Genomic DNA, 24,171 nt, shown 5'->3' with positions numbered 1-24,171 from the left:
CAGGCGCGGAGCGGGGCGGGGCGGGGACGGCGGCGGCTGCGGGCGGGCGGGCGCGGGGAGCGGCAATGGCAGTGGCAGTGGTGGCGGCGGCGGTGCTGTCGGCGCGGGCGGGCTGACTCGGCGCGGGCGGGCAGGCGGGCGGGCGCGCGCGCGGCCGGTCTCTTATAGTGGCGCGGGGGGGCGGGGCCGGTGCGTCACGCAGCGTGGACATGGCGGGAGCGCGCCTCTCGCCGCTGGCGGGTCTCAGCGCGCATGCGCGGCGGCGGCTGGAGCCTGTTGTCGCCCGGGGGGAGGTCGCGGCGCCCGAACCCGAGCGCGGCTTAGGAGCGCTGTCTGTCGTGACGTCACGGCGGGCGGCCCCGCCCCTTCCCGCGCCGGGAGTGCGAGCGGCTGGGCCGGGGCCGGGGCCGGCGCTGCTGCCGGGCGGGGTGGAGGGCACGGGTGCAGAGGAGCTTTGCAAGGGAGTGGGTCGATTTTAATGAGCCACGAAGTCACGGGAGTCCCTGGGGCCGCCCGAGCAGACACCTGCTGCCGCTGGGTTTCAAGTTTGGGCGCAGCAGGGATCCGCGGGGGGCGACCGCTGTCGTGCCCCCGTCTGCCCTGCCGGCTAGGAGCAGGGCATCCCGCAGCCGTATCGCTATCCAGGCTCACCGGAAAGACTACGCGGAGGACGGGGCCCCTGGCTTTCTGAACCAGTTCTAGGACAAAATGATGCCGATGGTACAAAACTCTCCTTGCCTTGGACGCCAAGAAACTTTTGTTTATAATAATGTGTCAAGAGTCAAAGGTTCAGCTCAGGCTCCTGGTTTATCGTCTCACAGCCTGCTTATGGCATGCCAGTTTTTGTACCCACTGTGCACAGACATGATGGGCACATCACCACAAGGGAACACGCGTTTCCCCAGGGAAAAATGGCAGCAGCAGGTAGTTGCCCCATGGCACACACCTGCGCATGTACAGCAAATTGCCCCAGGTGGGGTAGTGAAGGCTGGCCCCAGCAGCCTTACCTGGGGGCCTCCCTGCCTTTTTGGTGCAGCTGTTTTAGACACCAGGATTTCCTGGCATCTAATTTTGCCACCATGCTGCAAATATGCAGCACAGCAAATGGATTGATGTGCACCACAAAAGGCTTGGAGGCATCACAAACCACACGTTCCTGCTCATGGGGACACAGCCGAGGCTAACATTATGTTCAACCATCTTTGGCTCCCCAGCTAGATTGACTAGGAACCCACTTAGAGAGCTGGGTTGATTGTAAGCTTAAACACACATCGGTGCCACCATACTCTTTTATAACAATACATAGAAAGTTTTCATACTATTAGACAAGTTAATACCTCTCAATTTAGAAAAAAAAAATAAGATTAAAATTTTGCAGCATGCAGAGACAAAGGATGTGTCTACTTCCTCCTTTTCATTCTTTTTTGGTCCTCTTACTAACTACCCACACTCCCATTCACCAGTCACTTCAGTGAAAAGATGATGAACTGGCATATAAATCTGGTTTCCTTACAGGAGCTGTTCAGCTGGCTGTGCTGGTGCTATATGAATAAATCAACAGGAGCTTTAAAGTCAGAAGACTTCTTAAGTATATTTTGTAGTTCATTTGGTCACACCAGTTTAAAGTGCTTGTGGTGCTACCCTCCGTTCTCACCCAGCTCCACATGTTCTACCTGCAAGCTACTACTCAAGGATATAAAAACAGCCAGAATTTGGGGGGGGACAGGACAACAATTAAGGAGTTACCATATTTTGAAAATTTGGGAACGCTGCATTGGGGGTTATATTTGAGAGGAGTAGAAACAGAATTAAATAAGTAAATACAACCCACAAGCCTCACATTGATTACTACTTGTATGAAACCAAATATGAAGGTAATGTATGCACATGTGAACGAGAAAATACCAAAATGTCTTTCTGTCTCTGGTATAAATTTATTTATTACATTTGTATGCAGCCTTCCTGTGGAGAAAGATGCCTGCTATTAATGTTTGCCCTTTGCTATACATTTTGGAGATCTCCATTACTTATCTGTTGTTTGGAAAATTAAGACAGATGATAGCCAGGACTGGGTGGGTGAGAGGATATTGCCAGATTGAGATGCAGCAAATGGGTGGCTCCAGGGCCTCTAAAACATTTGCTTGTTGTTATTAAACACCCCAGAGTGTATAAATGCTTCACATAAACAAGTGAAGACATAACTTCTGCTCCAAATGAAAGTCAGGCAAGGCACAATAAGTGTGAATCATTAACAGACTAAAAAGAAGGGAAGGGAAAAAGATATAATAACGATGTGACTACAGGGATAATTTAGTAATTAATGCACATGCTTGTGAAAGTATTATTATATTGTATTTAACATTTATATTTTATTGTTTAACTCATTTCTGTTAGGCAGCCTGACAGAAACAAGTTTTTAGGAGAGATTTGTTTGAAAAGGAAAGGTAGTTTGGTGAACAGTTTTGAGGAGATGTTTATGTATAGGGACAACAGGGAGTGGACATGGGAAAAAGAAATGATGTTACGGCTGGCATCGTTTTGGCAATATTCTATTGTATATAGAATCATCTTGTTCTGCTCTGATCGTCACAGAATCGGAGAACCTTCCAGCAGCATATGAAGTGATGTGACTAACACCTGTCATGAATGGTTCATATTTTTAATAATCTCCCTGTAGGGAAAATTGTTTACTGATTTATTTTGATATTTTCCATTTCATTTGAGTTTGTTTGAATATTTCCAAGGCAAGTATAAAGGCAGACAAGCTTGGAAATTTATGAGGAAAGGCTAGTTTTGTACGGCAGAAAAAGGAGTTTGAAGTTAGCATACAACTAAACAGAGAGTCAGTAAATATTTAAAAAGCTTTGGGGCATGGTAAAAGGCAAAAAATGATGGCTGACAAAGATGCAATTCATTCCTCCAAACATTTTAACATGGGTAATTAAAATGCTTTGGAAATGAATCAAGCTGAGTTTTTAAAGTCACTGTACAAATGTGAATGAGTTGACAGGCCATCAGTTTACACAATCTTCCACCATTAGTGATAATAATGCAGTAATATAAAACTTATGTCACAGCTCAAGTATTTCTTAATGTGTAACTATGCAGAACAATACTGTACTGCCATTTTGTCTTGACAGGCAGCGATGCAAGACAACTGAAACAATGTAATTTCCTTCCTTCCTCATTTTAATTTTCCTCAGTCCTAAAACTTAGCATGATCTTCCAACACTCTACAGCTCTGTGTATGTGTATACATATACATATTGTTCCCACGAGATAAAAAGTCACTGGAGGACAAAATGGATGGTGTATATTTCCTAGGTGGCTGCAGCTTAAGCAAACAACTCTATCTTTGTTCTGGGATACAAAGTCACCTGAGGACAAACCACATAGACAGCCTTGGGATTGCCCCAAATTCCTATAGCATGACAGCCATACTGCATTCTCATTTTTATCCAAACACGATTTCTCCTCATAGTATTTACTGCTGGGTGTGCAGTAAATTTATGTTTTGCCTCCTTGACAGAGCACAGGCACATGGCAGCAGGAAAGAACCCATTGTTTGGAATGAAGCAAGTACACATTAAAATCAGTGACAGAACAGCCCAATGATTTGAAGCATGGGGCTGGTTTGAACAGATGTATGAGGAATATTTTACTTATGGCAACTCTCCCCAGATTTTGTGACCTCTTGAACTTAACTAAGACATTTCCTTTTCTTTCCCTATCATGTATCTTCCGTTGGGCCACCTTTTCCCTCCTCCCCCATGCTCCTTCTTCCGTTCTTTTTGTCAGCAGACTTAGGCAGTGGGATCAAATTTAGCTTCTGCAGGTGAGGGAATGAGACTATTTCCTCCTCTTCCTCTTCCACCAGTGTTGCCAACTCCTGTGATAGTTGATGTGTCTTTTAAAGACTTGAGTACTCATATAAGACATATAAAGTTTACGTGATCATATAAGAATCTCAGCTTCATTAAAAAAGAAAAGTTTCTTAATCCAGTTGTTGTGGAGGACAGCTTCAAAACTTGTCCCCTAAAGACTCAAACACCAGAAGGCCAATCAAATGGATCCAACTTTTAAAGATAGATAGATAGATAGATAGATAGATAGATAGATAGATAGATAGATAGAATTGTTTTTAGGTCTATCTTGTAATTTTTGTGTGGCTTGACTCATGAATGTTTTGGGGTTGGAAATTATGTTTCTTTCCTAGGCACTGTAGTGTGCCTCTGTTGTTCAGAGCTAGAAGCAGCTGAAGTGTGTAGCCATCCAACAGGAGCACCACTGCTTAGTGGTGAGAGGAGAGAACCATAACCAGAATTTTATTTTCAATCCCAACCACCCAGAACAGAGGAACCCAGTGCACAGGGAAGATATAGAGAAGTACAGAGATAATCTAGTGCACATATAATAGATTACCTAATGCATAAAGAAGGATTCAATGAGGTGATGTTTACAGTTGTCATAGGATGATACAAGGAACTGGTGATAGAAATGCCAGGATTCCTCAGTTTATCTTTTAATCTTTTTAATATAATTAAATACACAAGTGAAGCTTATGGAAGTCATACCAATTCATCTTTTTGATCTTTTAGACTTTCCCATATTACTCTACATTTAGGATAAGGTATTATCATCTCTGTTTCTCTAGTGCACTTACAAAAATATTGATAGCACTGTTGGAAATGATTCAACACTGTTAAAGTACAGAGGTGGTAAAGAGGAAAGACATGTTTGACTGAGCACGTACACAGCACTAACCTTTCACCTACTGAATCACTCTGGATCAAAATAAACTGGAGCACAAACAAGTGTCATGATTTCCTCAGGCTAGTTAGAGTCATCTTGGTCCTAGAGCCAGAATAAGACAGTACACCGAGTATAGTGCTAAAGATCCCATATGCAGGATCAAATGCCTACACAAAGGAAGAGTAAAAATAGAACAAATGCTAGGAACAGTTTTGACTAACTGAGATTCTACAGGTGTACATAGTAGGATGTCACATATGAAAGATTAATGGAACATAAGACCACAATACTGTTTATCAGAGTATCACAATTAAATAAAATTAAATTAGATTTGTTATACAAAATCAAAGACAATTAAGAGACACAATAGAAAATATAATTCTGTGCTATAAATAGACATTATCCAGCTATGGATCATAAACCCAATTTTGTTTCCTCCATTTTTAACAGTTCACCAAGCTAAACACAGCACAAGCAAAACTGATTAGAGGCACATGGACTAAAAGTAAATCAGCATGAAGTGAGTTTCTGGCCCACAGAACAAGGATACCTGGAGAGTACATTCCAATATATGTTATTCTTCCAGAATCAAGATACATGTGCACCATCGTCAATATTAACCAGTAAAAAACTGAAGAACTGGATAATTTAGAGTACTTGGAAAGGGCTGCAGAGCTTTTTTACTGCTAGGTTACAGACATAAATACTGACCAGGTTAGAAATGGCTTAATGTCATTATCATCTGATGGATGTTCAGTGGCATATGGTATATTAATTGATGATCCTTTTATAGTTTCTAGTGGGCAGGTATCACAAATCATCAAAAGCAGGGTCATCAGCTGAGAGGCTGATGAGGAATAAACTGCTGTGGAATTGATCCTTTCCCACAATGCCTCTGAGTCAGAAAAGCAGCATAATGCCTTTTATAGGTAAACAAAACATCAGCTTCCAGAGTAGTTGACTGAGTAACATCAGTATATTAACTAAAAGAGCACTGTTTTATTACAAATACATTTGGAAATATAAACTCTCTTTTCATAAGTACTATGTTTTTAATGTATTTTGTTACATAGCAAGGATTTCCTGTCCAGATTTTCATGAATGGTTCTGCAGTTCTTGTGTAGAAAATCCACCTTGAATTTGTTCCTATGATTACTTTGAATTTGTTCCAGGCATTGATTAAAGTATTATCAAGCTGCTTTGCAGGCTAGTAATCCTCATCTGTTACCTTCCCAACCCTCCCCCATCCCCACATATGTGTTACTTATGTTTCCTAAATCCACACTTAGAAAAGCCTCTAGAGCCCATAATGATTTTGACTGAGCTCTTAATTTAATTTGACATCAAGCTAAGTATTTCACGCTCTTAAAAAAGTAAGCTTTCCAGCTAAAACCTGAAGAACTACACCCATCAGTGTCTTTCCTGTTATCTTTCCACATCTGATAGGTGGCAGTAAACTTCATCATGCAACTGACACATGAGAGAGGAAGAGGATTAAGAAAATGCCCTGTTGTGATTTCAACTCAGTTCATTCCTAGATGTCAGTGGACTTGCTTCTCCATTGTCTGTTTGATCAAGAGTTCTGCCTCTCACGTTCTCCAGGTGAGAAAACTATAAAACAAGTATGAAGTCTGTTTCCACACGGATGAAATGGACAGGGCTTTTCATACAGAAGAGAAACACCAAACTGTGTCAATTAAAAACAAATTATAAAGATAGTTGAACCCAGTTAAGATAATTTATTTGCTTTACTTTCATGAGCAGACTCACTAATGTTAATGGGAGTAAAGGAAGCAGCATATAGCAAAAACTAGTACAAAGCATACACTCATATCTATAATTACACTGATAAGTGTTTATATATATTTCAAAATCTTTTCTCTATATTTGAAATTCCTTCATTGCAGGCATTTTTCTTCTGGAGTAAATTATGACTGAACATCTAGATTTCTAATTATTTTTCCAAAGCATAATAAACCAGCAGTAGGACTTGACCGTAAGTAATAATAATTTAAGTAAAGAGTATATGAAAGGGTTTGCAAGGCCAGGACCTATGTACCTTTACACTTAGACTTTAGAGCTCTTGAGATAACTAGAATTACAGAATATAAGAGCCAGATGAGTAAAATATCAGGGCCTAGTTTCCAAGGTGCTGAAGCCAACATTTTCAAGCCTGAATTCCTAGAGGTAGGAACCTAAGCTCATATTTAAGCATGGAGAAGTGCTGAGCATTTGTAGCTTCCAATGTATGCTGTTAACTCCAAGCCATTTTAAAATTTAGATCAAAGGCAACCTATTTCTGGGCTTAACTTTAGATAGCCAAGTTTGAACATTTTTAGTCAAGTGCCTCTTCCAAGGAGTTAAGTACCTTCCCATTGCAAAAAATTCTAATTGTTCACGTCCTACTAAAAGCAGCGAATTAGGTGTGCCTTTACAGAACTTCAGAGTACACTAAGAAATATACCAATTTAATATGCCAGCATGAACACTATATCCATAAGAGGTATGATATGTGAGTAAGGAGACCCATCTAGTCTTCTGCTACCCCCTATGTATCTGTCAGCAGCAAGCACTAGCAGAGGTTTTTGCTCAAGGGACAGTAACTAGTGTCAATAAGTGTGTTGTGGTGGCCCTCACCTATCTAATCTTGTATTTGGAGGTGGGCAGAACTTATGCAAGTCATACAGTCAGTATCTGGTATTCTGCTAATATCACCCTTGTGTGGCAGTCTTAAATAAGGAAAGGATTTGGTTCTTGGGCCAAATTAGTGCACAATAAAACACATAGATGTGTGTATAGATTCACCCTTATAAGTGACTGAGAGAACTTGAGTATAGCTGGACTGGACTGCTACTAAACTGTTTGAACAGTTAGTTCTAGATCTTGGTTATGTCCCAACAGGACCAAATGGGCAGAGTTTATATCTTTTATAACTTCATTTAGGATACCACTGAATCAGGAAGGGATGGTGAATAGCTGGTGATGGGCCATTTATTTTTTAAACAGGAGGTCCAAGCTGGAATAAATCTGGAATCAAACAATTTTCTCCACCACACTGTTCTATTTGTTACTCGGGACCTCCATCTCCTCTGCTCATTATACAAATTGGTTTGAGTCCTTCTTGCTTCATTGAATCAAAGGTAATTTTACCATTTACCACAATAAGAGCAGAATGAGCACTCAGTGAAGGGACTTTAAAATGTCATTTTTTTCCTATACAAGGCATTCAATATCTTGGAAAGTCCCCAACTCCTAAAACAGCATAAATTATGAGATTTAACTGAGAAATACTGCACTTTAGATTCCATCTGAGATTGTATCATGTATGCACAGCATTTTATATTTATCACCTTAAATTACTTCTATTGAATTTTGATTATAATGCTTTTTAAAAATATCACACTAGCTTATACGTGGTCAGAAATAAATCGAATATGATTCTTTCTACTTTGTGCTTGGATGATGTACTAATTTATTTCCCACAACAGTACCATTCATTGTATAAAGCTAGGAGTTGTTTTTCTAATTTTAACAAGTTTAGCTTGCTAATAACCAAGACAAATGTATACATTTGTGTTTTTCAGGTGAAGTTTTTCACTTTAATCAAAAACATGCTTGCAATGCATGAGACACTCAAGTGATCTCTTGCACAATTTTTTAAATGTTAGAATTAATTAATGACAAACATTTAGTTAGAAATCTTTAGTAAGCTGGTTCTTAATGTTTATCTTGATTTATATTCAAGTCATGTATTTATTCAGACTTTCAAATAAAATGTTTGAATTGGTACACTGATATAATAGCATGCTTTGCAGGGTACTCTTGAATGTCATAATGTTGATATGATCTTTCATGTGGTATATTTTCACCTTCGCTGAGCCTGTAGTAAGGCTGAGCTATCAGTACTTAAACCAATCACAAATTTTCAGTGAAAGTCCTGTATTTTGAATGTATGCAAGAAGAATAACAAAATCACTCAGTACCCCACTTCTAAAACCATGTTCCTCAAATAAAGAAACTCACACAACAGACTTCAGAGCTGTTACTTCTGACTGAAATCCACTAAGCTAAACTTGGATTTGAATGACATAATGAGTCATTTGAGTCACAACCTCTCATGAAAAATTGAGACAACTTACACTATAGCAGCCATGAGAAAGTCAAGCACCTATGACAGAGGTGGGCAAAATGCAGCCCGCGGGCCACATGTGGCCCGCCAGCTCATTCTATCCAGCCTGCGGGGCCCCTAAACAATTTAGAAAATTAATATTTATCTGCTCCTGGCTGCCTGTCATACAGCCCTCAATGGCTTGCCAAAACTGAGTATGTGGTCCTCCGCCTGAAATAATTGCCCGCTCCTGACCTATGATCTACGGGGAAACAACTTGAAAGATCTTACAAGGACACCTTGTTTTACAGTGTTATTTTATGGTGTCTGGTTAATTGTAGATTGATGAGGTAATGCAGAGTTTGCCAACCTCTGGCATAAAGCATAAATAGTGAGCTTATCTAACTGCCTAAACTCCTGTAATTGGGTTGGCTTCTGCGGATGGCTTTTGCTCCCTCAACCAGTCCTCCCAAATAAAATACAGTACTTAAACAATAAACAAATGGACAGACAAAAGCAAATCTTTCTGCCCTTTGCCTCTGGCCCCTGCACATCAACCTGGCCCCCTCCTCATAGCAAACTGTTCCACTCCTAACTTACTTCCTCCCTTTTGCTTACTCTTCTGGGAGCTTTTAAAGCCCCCAGTGGGACACTCCCTGCTGTCCCAATGCCTCTCAGCTGGGTTTGCTTAACAAGGCTGATCGTTCCCTCTTAAAGGGACATCCTGCCCTGTTTACAGGGCCCAACCTGCGCTATCATCTCTCTCATGTATATTTTCTGCTCTGACAGAGGTCCTTCACAAAAATAGGCCACCACAGAGTATTAATGTTTTAAATTACTCTTTTTGTATTATATCTGTAGCACCAACAGTGCACAATCTTTATACTAGTTATACTGCAGAAGAAAAATTGGTGCTGAGAAATCTACATTTAAATATGACAATATAACTAATGAAGAAAACTGGGAAAAGAGATGCATAATCAGTTCTTATGTTTTTATTAATTGGTCAGACTGCACATATGCTTGTTAGTTCCAGATTTTTTATTCATTTTTAATTTGCAGTGGAAGAGTAATTACAGCTCCAGAGGTATGTTTTGGAGAGTAACTAAGTACTTAGTATCCTGCTGTTTTGTATTTATTTAGTGATATGACATTCTCAGGCCCTGGACTGGTCAATGGAGCCATTCAGTCAGACCTACCATCCCATGGCAAACTATATCACTAGGGCAAGTCTTGCCTGAGGCCTCCAGCAGGGCCTAGCCATTTGTCTACTCCCTGTCACCAGAGTGGTTGGTCCGTGTCACCTGACTCCCTACTGTCCCCATATAAAAGCAGGAACATGAAGTTTCTGGGCAACAGGATTCACTTGTTGGCTACAAATGTCCAACTCGGGATCCTTAAAATTCTGGTTTATTAGGCAGATTGAAACACTGTAATGAAGTTAAATCATAAACCTTGGGGCTGGTCCCCACACACACACACACACACACACACACACACACACACACAGTAGCGAGCTACAAGAGTCAGGTATACCTATCCCACAGGTGCTGGAGTCTGCCGTCGAGGTTTCTTTCAGCATGGTGTTATCTTCCAGAAGGGGGTCGCCGGCTGGTCCTTCTGGCTGGACAGGTCAGGTGCTGGTCAAGTTGGAGATCACGAGGGCGCTGCTGAGGGTCACTTTTCACTGCTTTTTATCTGTCCTTGGCAGACTTTGGTGACTCCCCACTTTTCAGGTTTGCCCAATCCAGGGGTCATTGACCCTCGTGGGACTTCCCCCTTGGTGGCTACTGGATGGCATGTGTCAGCCCCAGGGGTTGTCCGCATGTACGTGCAGGTTTGGGAGTCCGTTGATGAGTTTTGAACAGGGCTCTGGGAGCAGTCAATCTGGAGATATTCAGCCCAAAAGTTGGTCCCTGGAGTTGATTAACTCAGACCAGGGCCTCTAGCCTAGTGACGTTTAGAGGTTTCCCGGTTGCTACATTGTCTTTGTCCCAGGGGAGCGGGGGCACTGGGAGACCCCCGCAGTGGCCAAGGGGACTGCTTACCTCACACAGGGCCGGAGGCACCGAAGAAACTCCACGCGCCAGCGCTGCTGGCACGGGTCATCAGCCGGGCATTTATCCGGCTGCGGCTGAGCGGTGGGGGCGGGGCACGCCGGCCGGGAGAATCAAAAGACGGCCCCGCCGAGGCAGCGGGGCGGCTGAAGGGAGAGAGCTGGAGCGCGGAGCCCCAGCGAGCAGGGGATCAGGCGCCACCCGCAGAGTGCGGGACAACGCAGGGAGGAGGCGGAGCCGGCTGCGAGCAGCGCGGCGGAGCACACGAGAGCGAGACGACGAGGGGAGAAGTCAGCCCCGCAAGTGGGGCAACAGCCAGCGGGGAACCCGACACCCGAGGCGGCAGGAGGCGCGACAGCAGCGCCGAGAGTGGAGCCAGCTGCACCCCGCACTACGGAGCCGACGGCGTGGGTAGCCGCAACAGGGACTATTGGAGAAGCAGAGAGGCCATCTGCATCCCAGGGAAGGAGGGGCCAGGTCAGCATCCCCACTGGGAGAGGCATACCCGGTCCAAAGACCGCTGGTAGTGGCCGGGGGGGGACTGAGCCAAGAGAGGACGAGACGAGGATGGGTTGGAGGCCAGAATAGGAAGACCTAAGGTGGCGTATGGCCGGGGTGTAGGGGAGGACGGAGCCCCGAGAGTACCCGTGAAGAAGCGCGCCGGCACCAGGGGATACCCCAAGGGAAGACCCCCCACTGAAAGAGTCATCAAAGTCGTGGCAGGTGAGTTCTGGTGTCCCCCCTTATACCAGACGGGGTAAACCCTGGGGCTTACCAACGAAGCCCAGGTGCGCAAGATCTCGGGTCCGGGCGAAGGCGGCGCGCAAACTCCTGGTCGAACTGAGGCGGGTACAGTCTTCTATTGATTTCTTCCGTTGGTTGATCTGCGGCTTTCCTAGGTGTTAATTGTTGCCTGCTACTGTGTTACGCATTCAATCACTGATTCACTCGCTCTTTCAGGGGCCCGCCTGATACAGGGAAGCGGCAGTTTGACTCCTGCCCTTGTTAGCATTGTTACAATGTATAACTAACTTCTGAAACTAAACACATTTAGTTGAAAGGTGAGGAGTATAAAATATAAGCTACAAAAGTAATGCCATGGCACACGAATAGATAAAAATACCAAAATACAAGGGGAGATATAAAATTCACACATACAAATTTTAAAACAAAATTCCTTATCTTAAAGTGAAAGAAAGAGGAAGGAAGAAAAGGTAGAAGAGGAAAAACATATCCAAGGAGGGGAGAGCAAGTGCAGGCAAGAGGAAAAGGGGACTTTCTGCTACACACTTTGGCCTGAGGTGCCTTGCTGTTCCCTCCAGCTTGCTCTTTAACTGCACTTTCTGGCTACTCTCTGCTTGAACTTGCAACTTCTTAACTTAGCTTGCTCTTTGACTCTGCTCACTTCTTGACATCCTCCTGGCTTCCCAATTTAGCTTGTTCCTAAACTCTGCTCTCATATTGATCTCCTGGCTCTTGACCCACCTTGTCCCTGCATTCTGTTTACCACTCCTGACTCTGGTCTGTACCTCAGTCCCTAAGTGGCCCCAGACCTGGCTTCTTGTACCCTGGAGTGACAAACACTAAATATGAAGTGAACTATTTGCATTATACAGAGATAAAGGTAACATTTAACTAAGAAATTCTTCTGCATCTACTTTGAAGCCACTGACACTTATAAATTTAAACACTAATATATTTGAACCACTAAATGTTTTATGAAAAAAAATAAAACCAGGTGCATGCTAGTATGGCTGGACTGTAAACTAGGCTGAACTTTCACCAAGGCAAAAATGTCATGTCTAAAGTTGAAAAGGAAGTATTATGGCAGAAGAGATCGTTCTGCAGTGAGACAGATAATATCCCCCCAACATAATGATAAATAGCTGCCATAGGAAAAATATGCCTGACAACTACAATTATAAAAGGTATTCTTACGGCATGACGATGTTATCATAGGCAAAAGGAGTTTGGACAATATATACAGAAATTACTAATATTTATGAATACCTCACTTGCAGAATTGCCAATTTAATACAATACAGTGGGGCTTGATTTTTATGAAAGTTGTCAAGCTGCTGCCCTTTGAAAGTCAGATCCCTAAAGTGTCTTAAATCCCTAAAAAACAGAGGTGTTAAGTCACTAATCTCCTCTTTATATTTTAGCTGAGGTTTCTTCAAACATAAGCTGAGTACATGGAAGTAGTATAGGGGGTAAAGCATTTGTTAAATCATATCAGACCTGTCAATCTTTAATTATGACATCATAATTAAAAGTATGTGTTGCTAAAGCTGGAATTTGAGTGTAGGTGAAGATGAAGCGTTGATTAGCACATTTAATAGCCTGTAATTTTGATAATATGAATGTAATAATCATTGGCTCTGATTTGTGTAGGGTTTATATGCTGGGTATGTTATTAAAGTAATCAACCCTTTTGTGGATTCCCACCCCCCTCAGAGATGTCCAATAAGGGCCAAGAATTATGTTTAGGCCTGGTTAGGGCATGGCTTTCCCCTCCATGCAGTCAGATTCTAGAAGCCAACTGGGTCTGTGTCCTGAATTTGTTTCCCACCTCCTTCAGGACCACCCAATCAGGGATGAGAATGGTGTTTGGGCATGGCTAGGCTTTGTCCCTACCTCCCAGCCAGTCAGATTCAGGAAACAATTAGAATGCATGTCCTGGCCTCTGCTGGAAAGGATAACAAACCAGGCTTGTGATCAATTTTGCATGCCCACTGGATGATTAGCCATGTTACCCCACCAGCCACTAAGGCTTCATTTAAGAGAGCCATTTTCTGGAAATGGGGAGGAACAAGGCAAGATGCCACGGATAATTTTCTTAATCCAGCAAAGCCCGGTAATATTTATTTACGAGCTTTGCTTTTAAATTTACAAGCTTTGGATCACTGAGGATGTAAATCAGAAAATCCGTGAAAGTTTATGGGGCTCTGTGTTGGGACAGTGTATTGAACATTATTGTAGCCATGGGCTGTACTAAAGACTATCTGTGTTGAACTCAAAATAATATAGCACAGGGTATGGGGATTTTAAATGATGTGTAATTCTCAGAAGAACCTAATGAGGCTTAAACAATATGACTGGCAAGGGTGACATGGCTCTGGTGCCCTACACTGAAAGAAAGCTAAGGAATAGAGATTACAAATCTTGGTTTAGAAGAGAAACTGGATGTTGAAGACTTTTTGTAAGGTGTTGCTTCTGAATAAAGGATGTGTTACATGACTGCAGTGTGTCTTAGTAGTTTTTTGAATTATGAAGTGGGTAAAGAGCAAGGTGGGCAGCCCACAAAACTAGGGGATATAGAATTATTAACATTGGTATAAACCCACTTACAAATAATGTAATCAAGTACAAAACAAGTCCCCAAAATAACTGAGAGGCATGGTAGGCAAACCCATCAGTAAAAATTTGAGCAGGTCAGCTTCATAATAAACTGTTTTGACATGTTTTGGGAAGGGGTCATGTTCCAGTGCTAGTAATTCAAACAGGTCTTAGCTAGAAATCTGAATCACCATAGTTAACAGCCCCCTTCCCCAGATGCTTTTGTTATTGCAGGGATAGCGTTTCCTATGACAGACAAATTGCTATCAGTAAAATCTGGGCAAGCTGGTCCACAATAAACCTTTTTGATAAGTGTTTGGGAGGGGGGCACATTCTAAATCTTTTAACTTGGCTACTTTGAAGGCTCATCCACTGTGAAGATTTCCTCCATGTATGTCTGTTCATAACCTTTTTCAAATGCTTCTCTGGTTCTAGGGGTATATGTTGTAGCTATATTGGTCTAAGGACATAGGCAGATAAGGTTCTTTGGGTAAATCCAATATATTTTATTAGACCAAGTAAAATAGTTGGAAAAATTCTTCTTAGCAAGCTTTTGGGCACAAACACCCTTTGTCAGGCTAAGGAAGTATCTGCAGATGATCTGTGCTCTTCCTGGATGGAGTAGTAAAGCAGCCAGAGGCCAGTACATATGCACAAAAACCAGTCAGTTAAAATGTAAATTGAGGTGGTCAGTAGGTGAGAGATAGGTGTGGGGGGAAGGCGAAATGAATGTAGTTGTAGTCAAAGAATGGGAGACAGGACAGTGTGGGGGAAGGGAATGAGAATAGCTGGTAAAAAGTGGAGGGTTTACCTGGGGAGTCACATATTAGGCAGGTTATGATGTGTCATAAATCTAATGTCTATATTTAGTCCATGATTTTTTGTATCCAGTAGATTGTTGAAGTGGAGTTCATAGGCTTGTCTGTGAAAGGTATTTTGTAAATTCCCTTTGAGGATTAGAACTGAGAGATTGGAGAGAGAGTGGTTTTCTTGTGAGAAATGTGCCCCCACAGGTAATTAGAGAGTCTTGTCTTTGATAGTTTTTTGGTGTGCATTCATTCTTGTGCACAGTTGTCAGAGCCAAACCTAGGCTGGTGCAAATTGGGGTGACTGCCCCAGGCCCTGCACTTTGTGGGTAGTAGCCCACAGACAGTGTCATACAGGGCCTGCCATGGCTGCTGTGCACCACTGGCTCTGCTGTGGCCGCCGTTCACTACTGGCTCTGCACTCCAGCTGCTCGTCCCCATCCCCCCACCCACTCCATGCTCCGGCTACTTGCCACCCCCCTCCCACTTTGTGCTCCGGTGGCTTGCCATCCCCCTCCCCCCAGCTCTGCACAGGTTAATATGCCCCGGGCCCTGCACTCCCCTAGGGATGACTTTGGCAGTTGTTGTTTGGCTTCTCCTACATATTTTCCATCAGGGCATTTGGTGCACTGGGTGAGATATATCACATGTCTCAAGATGCAGGTGTAAGATCCAGGAATGTTGATGGAGCTGTTGTGGGGTGTAGTAACTGTGGGGGTGGTAGAGATGTGTTGGCAGGTTTTACATTTCTTGTCCCACATGGTCTGGATCCATTTGGTGTGTTTTGGGCTATAGAAAATTTGCTTCTGGTGATGAGGTTGATGAGGTTCAGTGCTTGTTTAAAGGATAGGATGGTGGTACTGGGGAGATTTCTTTGAGAACTGGACCTTCTTCTAGTATGGGTTGCAATTGTTTGAGGATTTTCCATATAGGTTCTCTGGTTCTAGACACCTTCATGTGGTCACCTTTTATAAAGGGGAGCTGTTTCCATACTTTTAAATCTGTCCCTGTATATGGTTCTCCCCACTTCCAAAGAATTTTCAGGAGTCACATCAATAAGTCTACAGTGTATAGTTCTGTGAAAACTCTGATTGTAACTTTTTACAAAGTTACACATCCATGTAGATATGGGTGTTATGAGCTGTAAAATATCTCCACACCTGAGATTTTAAAGTTCTGTTAAAACATTCCACAACTCATGGTTTCACTTTGTTATTAGTAACAAAAAGATGCATCCTGTATAGGTACAACAAATTGCTCACAGGCCCATTTACAAACTTATTCCTGGTCAGTCTGTAATTTTCAAGAGCTTAGGATACCTGACAGTTTGTCATCTCTTTTAGGCCTAAGCATATTAGAAAATATATCTAGCATGGCTTTATGCTACAATGCCATTGTTTATGGGTTGTCATTCGGTTGCCATTTTCTATATAAACAAATACTGTGTATTTAAACCTGTCCTTGTGCTTGGAAAACTGCTACATTATCTACCAGATCTGCCTACCACTGGCCATCTACATTTGAAATAACTGTTGTGTTTCTTTTGAAACATGCATGCATAGGCTTATGGCTTTCAGAGCAGGATTCTTATACTTTACACAATGTCATGTGGCTTCTTTTCAAGGTTTTGCTGTGTTTTCTGGTCTTACAATAAAGAGTTCAAACTTCCAAAGCTTTGAATGAAGCCTGGATCATAATAAATCTTCCTTAGAAGACCTTTGTCCTTAGACATAGGATCATAGAAAAGTAGGGCTGGAAGGGATCAAGGTCATCTAGTCCAACCCCCTGCTTAAGGCAGAAACATCCCTAAACAACCTCTGCCAAGAATCTGGCTAATCTGCTCTTGAAAACTTCCAAAGATATAGATTCCATAGTTTCTCTGGATAACTTGTTCCAATGCTTGACTACTCTTGTCAGAAAGTTCCTCTTAATCTCCAACCTAAATTTCCCTATTTTGAGTCTATTGCTGCAGCTTGAGTCCATTGCCCCTAATCCTGTCCCCATAAGGTCCCAGAGAAAAGTCTATCTCCATCTTCTCTGTATTTGTCCTTCAGGCACTTGAACACTGTTATCAAATCTTCACTTGTTCTTCTCTTCTCCAGACTAAATTACCCTGGTTCTATCAGCCTTTCCTTGTAAGTCTTGCCTCCTAGGCCCCAAATACTTTTTTTCACTCTGCATTGGACTCTTTCCAAACTGTCTATATCATTCTTGAAGTGTGGGGTCCAAATCTGAGCACTATTCACCCATGCTGAAGAGAATAGAAGAATCACTTACCTTGATTTGCAAGTGACATTCCTGTTGATACAATACAGTGTGCTGTTGGGTTTATTTTTTTTTTCAAGAAGAGTACACTGTCAGCTCGTATTCAGTCTATGGTCTACTTCAGGGGTGGGCAATTATTTCAGCTGGAGGGCCACTCTACAAGTTAGGGTAAGATGTCGAGGGTTGCAAGGGTAGTCCTGCCCCTTGACAGGTGCACCGCCCCTTGGTCACCATCTCGTGACCAGAAGTCCTGCCCTTAATCCTTGACCTTTGCAATTAGAAGTTCCTCCCCTTGTTCCAGAAGTAATTTTTTGAGGGGTGGTTGCCATCTTGGAACTGAAAAAAACCCAACAAATCATATACAAAAAAATATATATTTACTATAACATATTTTAATTTTATTTCAGAAAAATATCTTTTCCTGATTTATGTGTGTTTGCATAGTATATATAGAGGCAATTGCATAATAGGTCAAAATAGTCTTAATCTTGTATATTGTGTATGGGGGACTAAGGGAGTGTATGTGAGGGGATGTAGGGGTGTGTGGTTGAGGAAGTGTGTGGTTGGGGAGTGGGTGGGTATGTGGTTGGGTATGGGGGTGTATGTTTCTGGGGCATAGGTATGGTGGGTGGAGGGTGTGGGGGGGTGTAGGTTTATGCGTGGGTGTGCAAGGGTATGGGGTGTGTGGTTGGGGTGGCGGGGTGGGAGGGTATGTATGGGTCCTCAGAGCCCCCAAAGAGCAGGCCAGATCTGGCCCATAGGCTGTATTTTGCCCACCTCTGGTCTACTTTAACCACCAGGTCCTTCTCTGAAGTACTACAGTCTAACCAATCATGGTTTGCATTTGTCCTTGCTGAATCCTATCTGACTGATTGCAGACCATTTCTCTGGTCTGTCCTAGTAATTCTGGATCCTAGCCCTACCTTCCAGAGTGTCTGCAATTCCATCCAACTTGGTGTTATCCACAAATTTGCTAAGAATACAGTTGAATGAAATATCTATAACTTTGTTGTCTTTTGTCTGATTCAAATTAAACTTACAAGGGTGGTATTCTCTTCTGAGCGCATGAAGCCTGCCAAGTTTCAAGATGATAGGTGCAGTGGTTTGGGGAAAACTTACCCCAAATTCTTGAAAGCAAAACTCATGTCATGTGTATGTGTTAAGCCATAGCAGGGTCAAAACTTTTGGTATGCTAGCCTCTACTGAGGCCACAAAGCCTGCCAAGTTTCAAGGAGATAGGTGCAGGGGTTTGGGGAAACTGCACCTCAAGCTGCTGACGGCAAAACTCATGACATGGGTGAGACTGTGTGTGTTAAGGTGCAGTGGGGTGAAAACTGCAGGGATGGTAACCCCTGGTGAGGCCACAGAGTCTGCCAAGTTTCAAGGAGATAGATGCAGGGGTTTGGGAGAAACTGCTCTTCAAGCTGCGGACAAGCAAAACGTGTGACATGGGTGATACTGTTAAGGTGCAGCAGGGTGAAAGCTGCAGGCCTGCTATCCTCTGCTGTGGCCATGAAGCCTGCCAGCTGTCAAGGAGATAGGTGCAGCGGGGTTCTGGGTTCTGGGGCCCTGTGCCTCTACCTGCTGCCAGGCAAAACTCGTGACATGGGTGCAGGGCCCCAGAACCCAGAAGCCCTGAACCTATCTCCTTGACAGCTGGCAGGCTTCATGGCTGCAGCAGGGGCTAGCAGGCCTGTAGCTTTCACCTTGCTGCGCCTTAACACACACAATGTCACCCATGTCACAAGTTTTGCTTGTCCACAGTTTGAGATGCAGTTTCCCCCAAAGCCCTTGCACCTATCTCCTTGAAACTTGGCAGGCTTTGTGGCCTCACCAGGGGCTACCATCCCTGCAGTTTCAACCCCGCTGTGGCTTAACACATACACGTGACATGAGTTTTGCTTTCAAGAATTTGGGGTGCAGTTTCCCCCAAACCCTTGCACCTATCTCCTTGAAACTTGCCTTGCGTCATGCTTTCAGCAGAGGCTACCATCCCTGCAAGTTTAATCTCAATCAGCCAAAAGAAAACAAAGTTATGGATATTTCATTGATTCCCCATTATACCCTATGGCCAAATCGCCGAATCTTTTCCAAATCGATTCAGAAGCTCTGAGTCAATTTGGAAAGCCTAAAGCTTCCTGCAGATTTATTCAGATTCATAGATTTGGTCTCCAAATAATCTGAATCATCTCTGAATCCAAATCATGATCCGAAGCTTTGCATAGCCCTACCAGGCTTGTCTCCTGTTGTGCTTTTCATTCTTCCATCACATCGGGATAGCTTGTTCCTGTACCCTTAAAAGGGCCTATTGCTGGTAGGTGTTGTAGGGCTTTGGCTCCTTCTTGACTGGTGCCTTGCCCCCCAGTGACGTCAGGTTGAGATCTGGATTTGGCACCACCTACGTGGTTTGGTTGCTGTTCCTTCTTTCCTGCCACGCCTTAGATGTTATATTTTTCTTGGGAGACAGTTCCTGATAGGTGGTCCATGGGATCTCACACCTGGATTACTTCATGGGGCTCCAACCTCCTCTTTACCCTACCCTTACCACATCCATGGGCAAGGTGGACTCTGCTCTCCGCAGGTCCTGCTCTTAGATGATCCTGACTCATCTGCGCCACCCACCTCCAAGAGTTGGTGACCTTCTGGCCATCAGTCTTCTGAAGACCGTCCTTCGCCTATGAACCATGGCCTTGGCAACTAAAAATACCCCAATCTTGGATTAACCATAAATTTAGGAATACAATAAACAGAAAAGGTCAGTGTCTGCTCATGGGTCCCTGGAATTTTGTCTCCCAGGCCCATCATCCTGTTTGGGGCCTCTTGGCTCTCCTCTGCCTAATAGTTGTCCGGGAGGTGCAGCTGCTGGGCCTCTGCCAGCTGGGCCTCTGCCAGCTCTCTAGGTAGGCCCTCCTTTGGGTCCCTGCCCCTTCCCACCTTGGCCCCATCTGACCTGAGGCTGGGCTGTCTGGGTCACACCAGCCAGTGCTGCCCGTCTCTCTCTCTCCACACTTCATGGTTCCCCCAGCTCATCTCTCTGGAGAGGCTCCTGGTTGAGCTGGAGTCTCTCCCTCACTGTGCTCCACGGCACTCCGCAACCCTCTACCTCCCGCATTGCCCAGGAGTGCCGGTGGCCCCTCCGTACCACTCTCTGCCACATCTCCTGGGTCTCCCCTTGCAGCCCTAACTGCCCATGCTGGCATCCTGATGAGTCGCTTCTCCCCGGTAGTGTTCCCTGGTGTCCCTCCACTCCCAGGGCTTGGTTTCCCTGAGTTACCTGCCAGTGTCTCCCCGCCGGTGTTCAGCTCTCTCTTTCGGGGTCCTTCAACTGAGTCTCTGGCTGCCTTTTTAGCAGCCCCCACCTCTTTCTGGCCATGTCCCCTTTCCTGGCTGATTTGCAGGTTTAGGCAGCTCCAGAACTGCTGCACCTGCTCTTCCCGTCTCAGCGTCTCTCCCCAGCTGTCATTCCTTGCTGCACCTGTGGTGAGTGTTGGAACAAGTCGGGGAGCAGGGAGTGCATGAGGCGAGTTGGGGGGCTTTCTCCTCCCCTCTCACAGGGCCTCCTTAAAATACAGTCAAATCTCCTGGACTCCTCTTCCCCTCAGATGTTTTGACCCCTCAAACAAGAAAAACTGGTATAAGTATGTACATAGTTATACACCAAGGTATTTAAATTAATACACAAAATATTATCAGTTCACTTATTTCTCACAATAGAAAAAATATATATTACCAGAAGTGGCTGGTCAAGCCAATGCAAAGAGATGCTGCATCTGTGAGGTGTAACCCCATGTCCTATCACATTATAGGCCTGTCAGGAACATACACACAACAATAATTTTACACCATTAAAAACAAGCTTTATTTAACACATGATGAAAATATTTTATTCCTGGGGATCTGTGTTTCCTGTTCACCATGGAAAAATGGAGATTTTCTCCTCTAAAGGAGAAAAACCCAGGAATCCATGGGTTTCCCCTTGCAGGCTGTCAGAGTTCTGATTTTCCATGATAAAAAAACCAAAATCAAATGCCAAAATATATAGGTATTTACAATTTATTTTATTATAATGACTGAGGCACTCTTAGGCTTCCAAACTGCATTAAAATTGTAAATGTATCAATAAAATATTGTGTTCAACTGATACCTATACTGTGAGAGGGGAGGTGAAGGCCCCCCTCGACTCTCCCCAGACACCCCCCCAATGCGCCCCAATATTCACCACAGGGGCAATGAAAAGTGGCAGCTGGGGAGAGATGCTAGGGCAGGCTTCACAATACCAGAGCTGCCTGAGCCTACAAATGGGTGGAGGAAGGGGGAGTGGCCTCGGCAAAGTGCGGACTCTTCAAGAAACAGCTGGGGATACAGCTGAGCCCACTCCAGAGAAAGAAAAGGGGAATGCCAGAAGAGAGGTGCAGGCTGTGGAGCCAGGAACCATGAACTCTGGACACTGGGGGAAGAGGCCAGGTGCCTGCTAGAGGACCCGGAAGGGTGGGGCGGAGAACTTAAGCCCTGAAAGCAAACAGAGGTGAGGGAGCCCCACCAGGGAGCAGCATCCCCACAGGACACCACAAGGAAACAGCAAGGCTCTGACTGGGAGTTCAGGCAGTGCGGCAGGGGATGGCCCCAAGGGCCTGTGGACACCCCTGGGCAGCACCACAGTGAGAGAGGTGCGGAAGATCACCGACCCCTGGGAGGGGGGAGCAAACAACGCTGGCTGGTGGGACAAGATAGCCCAGTGGCAGGTCAGCCAGGCCCCAGGGAGGTTGCACTGAGAGGGCTGACAGAGGCTTGGCACAGGGCGGCTGCCCGTTCCCACGCCTACTAGGATAGAAGGGACAGACGAGTCCCCAGGTGACCAAGGGTCCTGGGAGAAGGATTTCCAGGATCCCACTGGCAGATGCTGACCATTTTCAGTTAAGTTTCCTCAGTTGCAGTTAACCCTGGACAGGACAGGTTTAGTTACCTGGGAGCCAGTCCAAAGACGAGGGATGGACTCGGAAAGACTGACAGCCAGGAAAGCCTGATCCTTTGAGGTGGGCGGCATGTATGAGGCAAGATCATCCAGGGGAAGACCTGTGGTGAGCAGGCCATGGACGTGGTAAGGGTGAGGTAAAGGGGAAGTTGGAGCCCACAAAGAAACCCACGGTTGAGGTCCCCTTGGACCACGTGTCGGGACATCACCATGTACAGATGTGGACCTCTGCATCCCATTGACATTCACTTGCTGTTCTTATGCTGGACAGACACCAGTCAGTCAATTAGGTCAGTGAGCCTGTCAGTTCTCACCTGCCATGACTTCATGAATTGATTGAATTGGGGAGGGGTGATGACTCCCCAGCCCGGAGCTGACTGCCACCCGTCAGAATGTAAGGACTAGCAAAAGGAAAAAAAAACCTCCTTGAAAAACAAAGAAAAAAACCAAAAAGACCTAACGTGTCTGTTTATCCACTTATCCCCATGGTGCAAGGCTTCATAGTGGCAGCTATCCCTCCTCTTCTCATTCGGTCCACAAGTTCCCGATCACTGCATTTTTATTTTCATAGATTCATAGTGTGGCGGCGAGGCACCACCACAGGCTCCCGAAGGGGAGAGAGTAAACCTCGCAGGCCCTATAACCCGGGAACAGACCCCCTGGCAGGGATAACTCACCTCCCGCAGGGCAGCCGGAGCAGGACCTGCGACCGCGGCCGCAGCTGCATGAACCAGAGTTACACCAGCTGTTTAATCAGCTGTTTCCGGTGTGGGAAACAGCCGGACCAATCCCAGCGGGAAAGTTTAAAACCCCTACCAGAGCTAGGGCAGGGAGAGAGCCAGAGACAGAGAGTGCGGGCTGGCAGCTCGCTAGGTGGGCTGCGGCTCTGGCGTGAGAAGGGAAAGACACAGCCTGTGCAGCTCCCACACGCAGCACCAGGGAGACCTTTAAGCTCCCTGCTGGAGGCAAAGCAGGGGAACCCCTCCAGGTCCCAGCGGAAGCGGAGCCTGAGGAGGCAGGGGAGTTCCCTGTGGGCAGCAGGAGGGAGGAGGCATTTGAGCCCCCTAGAGGAGGCAGGGGTAAAGGAGGCAGCTCTGCAGCCCCCTCCTCCTCAGGGGAATATTTTTTCTGAGATAAGACAAACCCCGTGAAGGGGGAAAAAGCAACCGAAGCCAAGAAGGCAGGCCCTGGGCCATCCTACAGAGCTGAAGACCATCATTAACAGACATCCACCCGGTTGGCAAGTGGATGGGGTGTAGGGGAGGTGGAGCCCCATGGAACATCGCGCCAAACAACTGTAAGTACTGCCGTCTGTTGGGAGGGCCCCAGGAAGATCTCCACTGAAAACCCCCTCTCATAGTAGTTTTGACTTCAAAGTCATGGTAGGGGAGTCAAGGGGAGGAGCTACACCCTGACAGGCCGGGCAGCACGAAGGGCGCAAGACGTGACACATAGATTCATAGATGTTAGGGCTGGAAGGGACCTCAATAGACCATCGAGTCCAACCCCCTGCATAGGCAGGAAAGAGTGCTGGGTTCAAATGACCCAGCCAGATGCCTATCTATCCTTCGATAATTAGCATCTCGCCAGCTCCATTAACCACCTGCTGCAATCAATTCATGCATCATGCTTTTTCCGAGCTCCTCTGACCTCTATAGACCCTGTGGGTCTGCTGCCTCGTTCCTGGGGGCTTCAGTCCAGACCAGTGGGCAGGCAATTGTCCTCTCTGCCGGCCTCTTCTTCTCCTCTTTACCTTCCTCCTTCCTGCTGGCGTATAGGGCCAGAAATAGCTCCCAGAGCCTTGATTGGACCAATCTGGCTCACCTGGCGAGCTGATAAGGTTGAGCCTGGGCGAATCAGAAGCTCCCTCTG

The 24,171-nt window shown here is 45.1% G+C and overlaps 1 long non-coding RNA gene across 2 annotated transcripts; it reads left to right on the top strand.

Moving 5' to 3' along the window:
- The first annotated feature begins 137 nt into the window (after nucleotides 1-137).
- LOC106740527 (uncharacterized) lies at nucleotides 138-8,541 on the top strand. 2 transcript variants are annotated; one of them, XR_009460650.1, is made up of 3 exons: nucleotides 142-720; nucleotides 6,199-6,354; nucleotides 7,759-8,541. It is a non-coding gene; the product is annotated as an uncharacterized LOC106740527 (long non-coding RNA). The 2 variants fall into 2 exon arrangements; XR_009460649.1 differs by having other exon boundaries at nucleotides 138-720; nucleotides 6,199-8,541.
- The last annotated feature ends 15,630 nt before the right edge of the window (nucleotides 8,542-24,171 follow it).

The sequence above is a fragment of the Alligator mississippiensis genome, chromosome 3 (assembly GCF_030867095.1).
Source record: "Alligator mississippiensis isolate rAllMis1 chromosome 3, rAllMis1, whole genome shotgun sequence".
Taxonomy (NCBI): Eukaryota; Metazoa; Chordata; order Crocodylia; family Alligatoridae; genus Alligator; species Alligator mississippiensis.
This window is presented reverse-complemented; position numbering and strand designations above follow the sequence as displayed.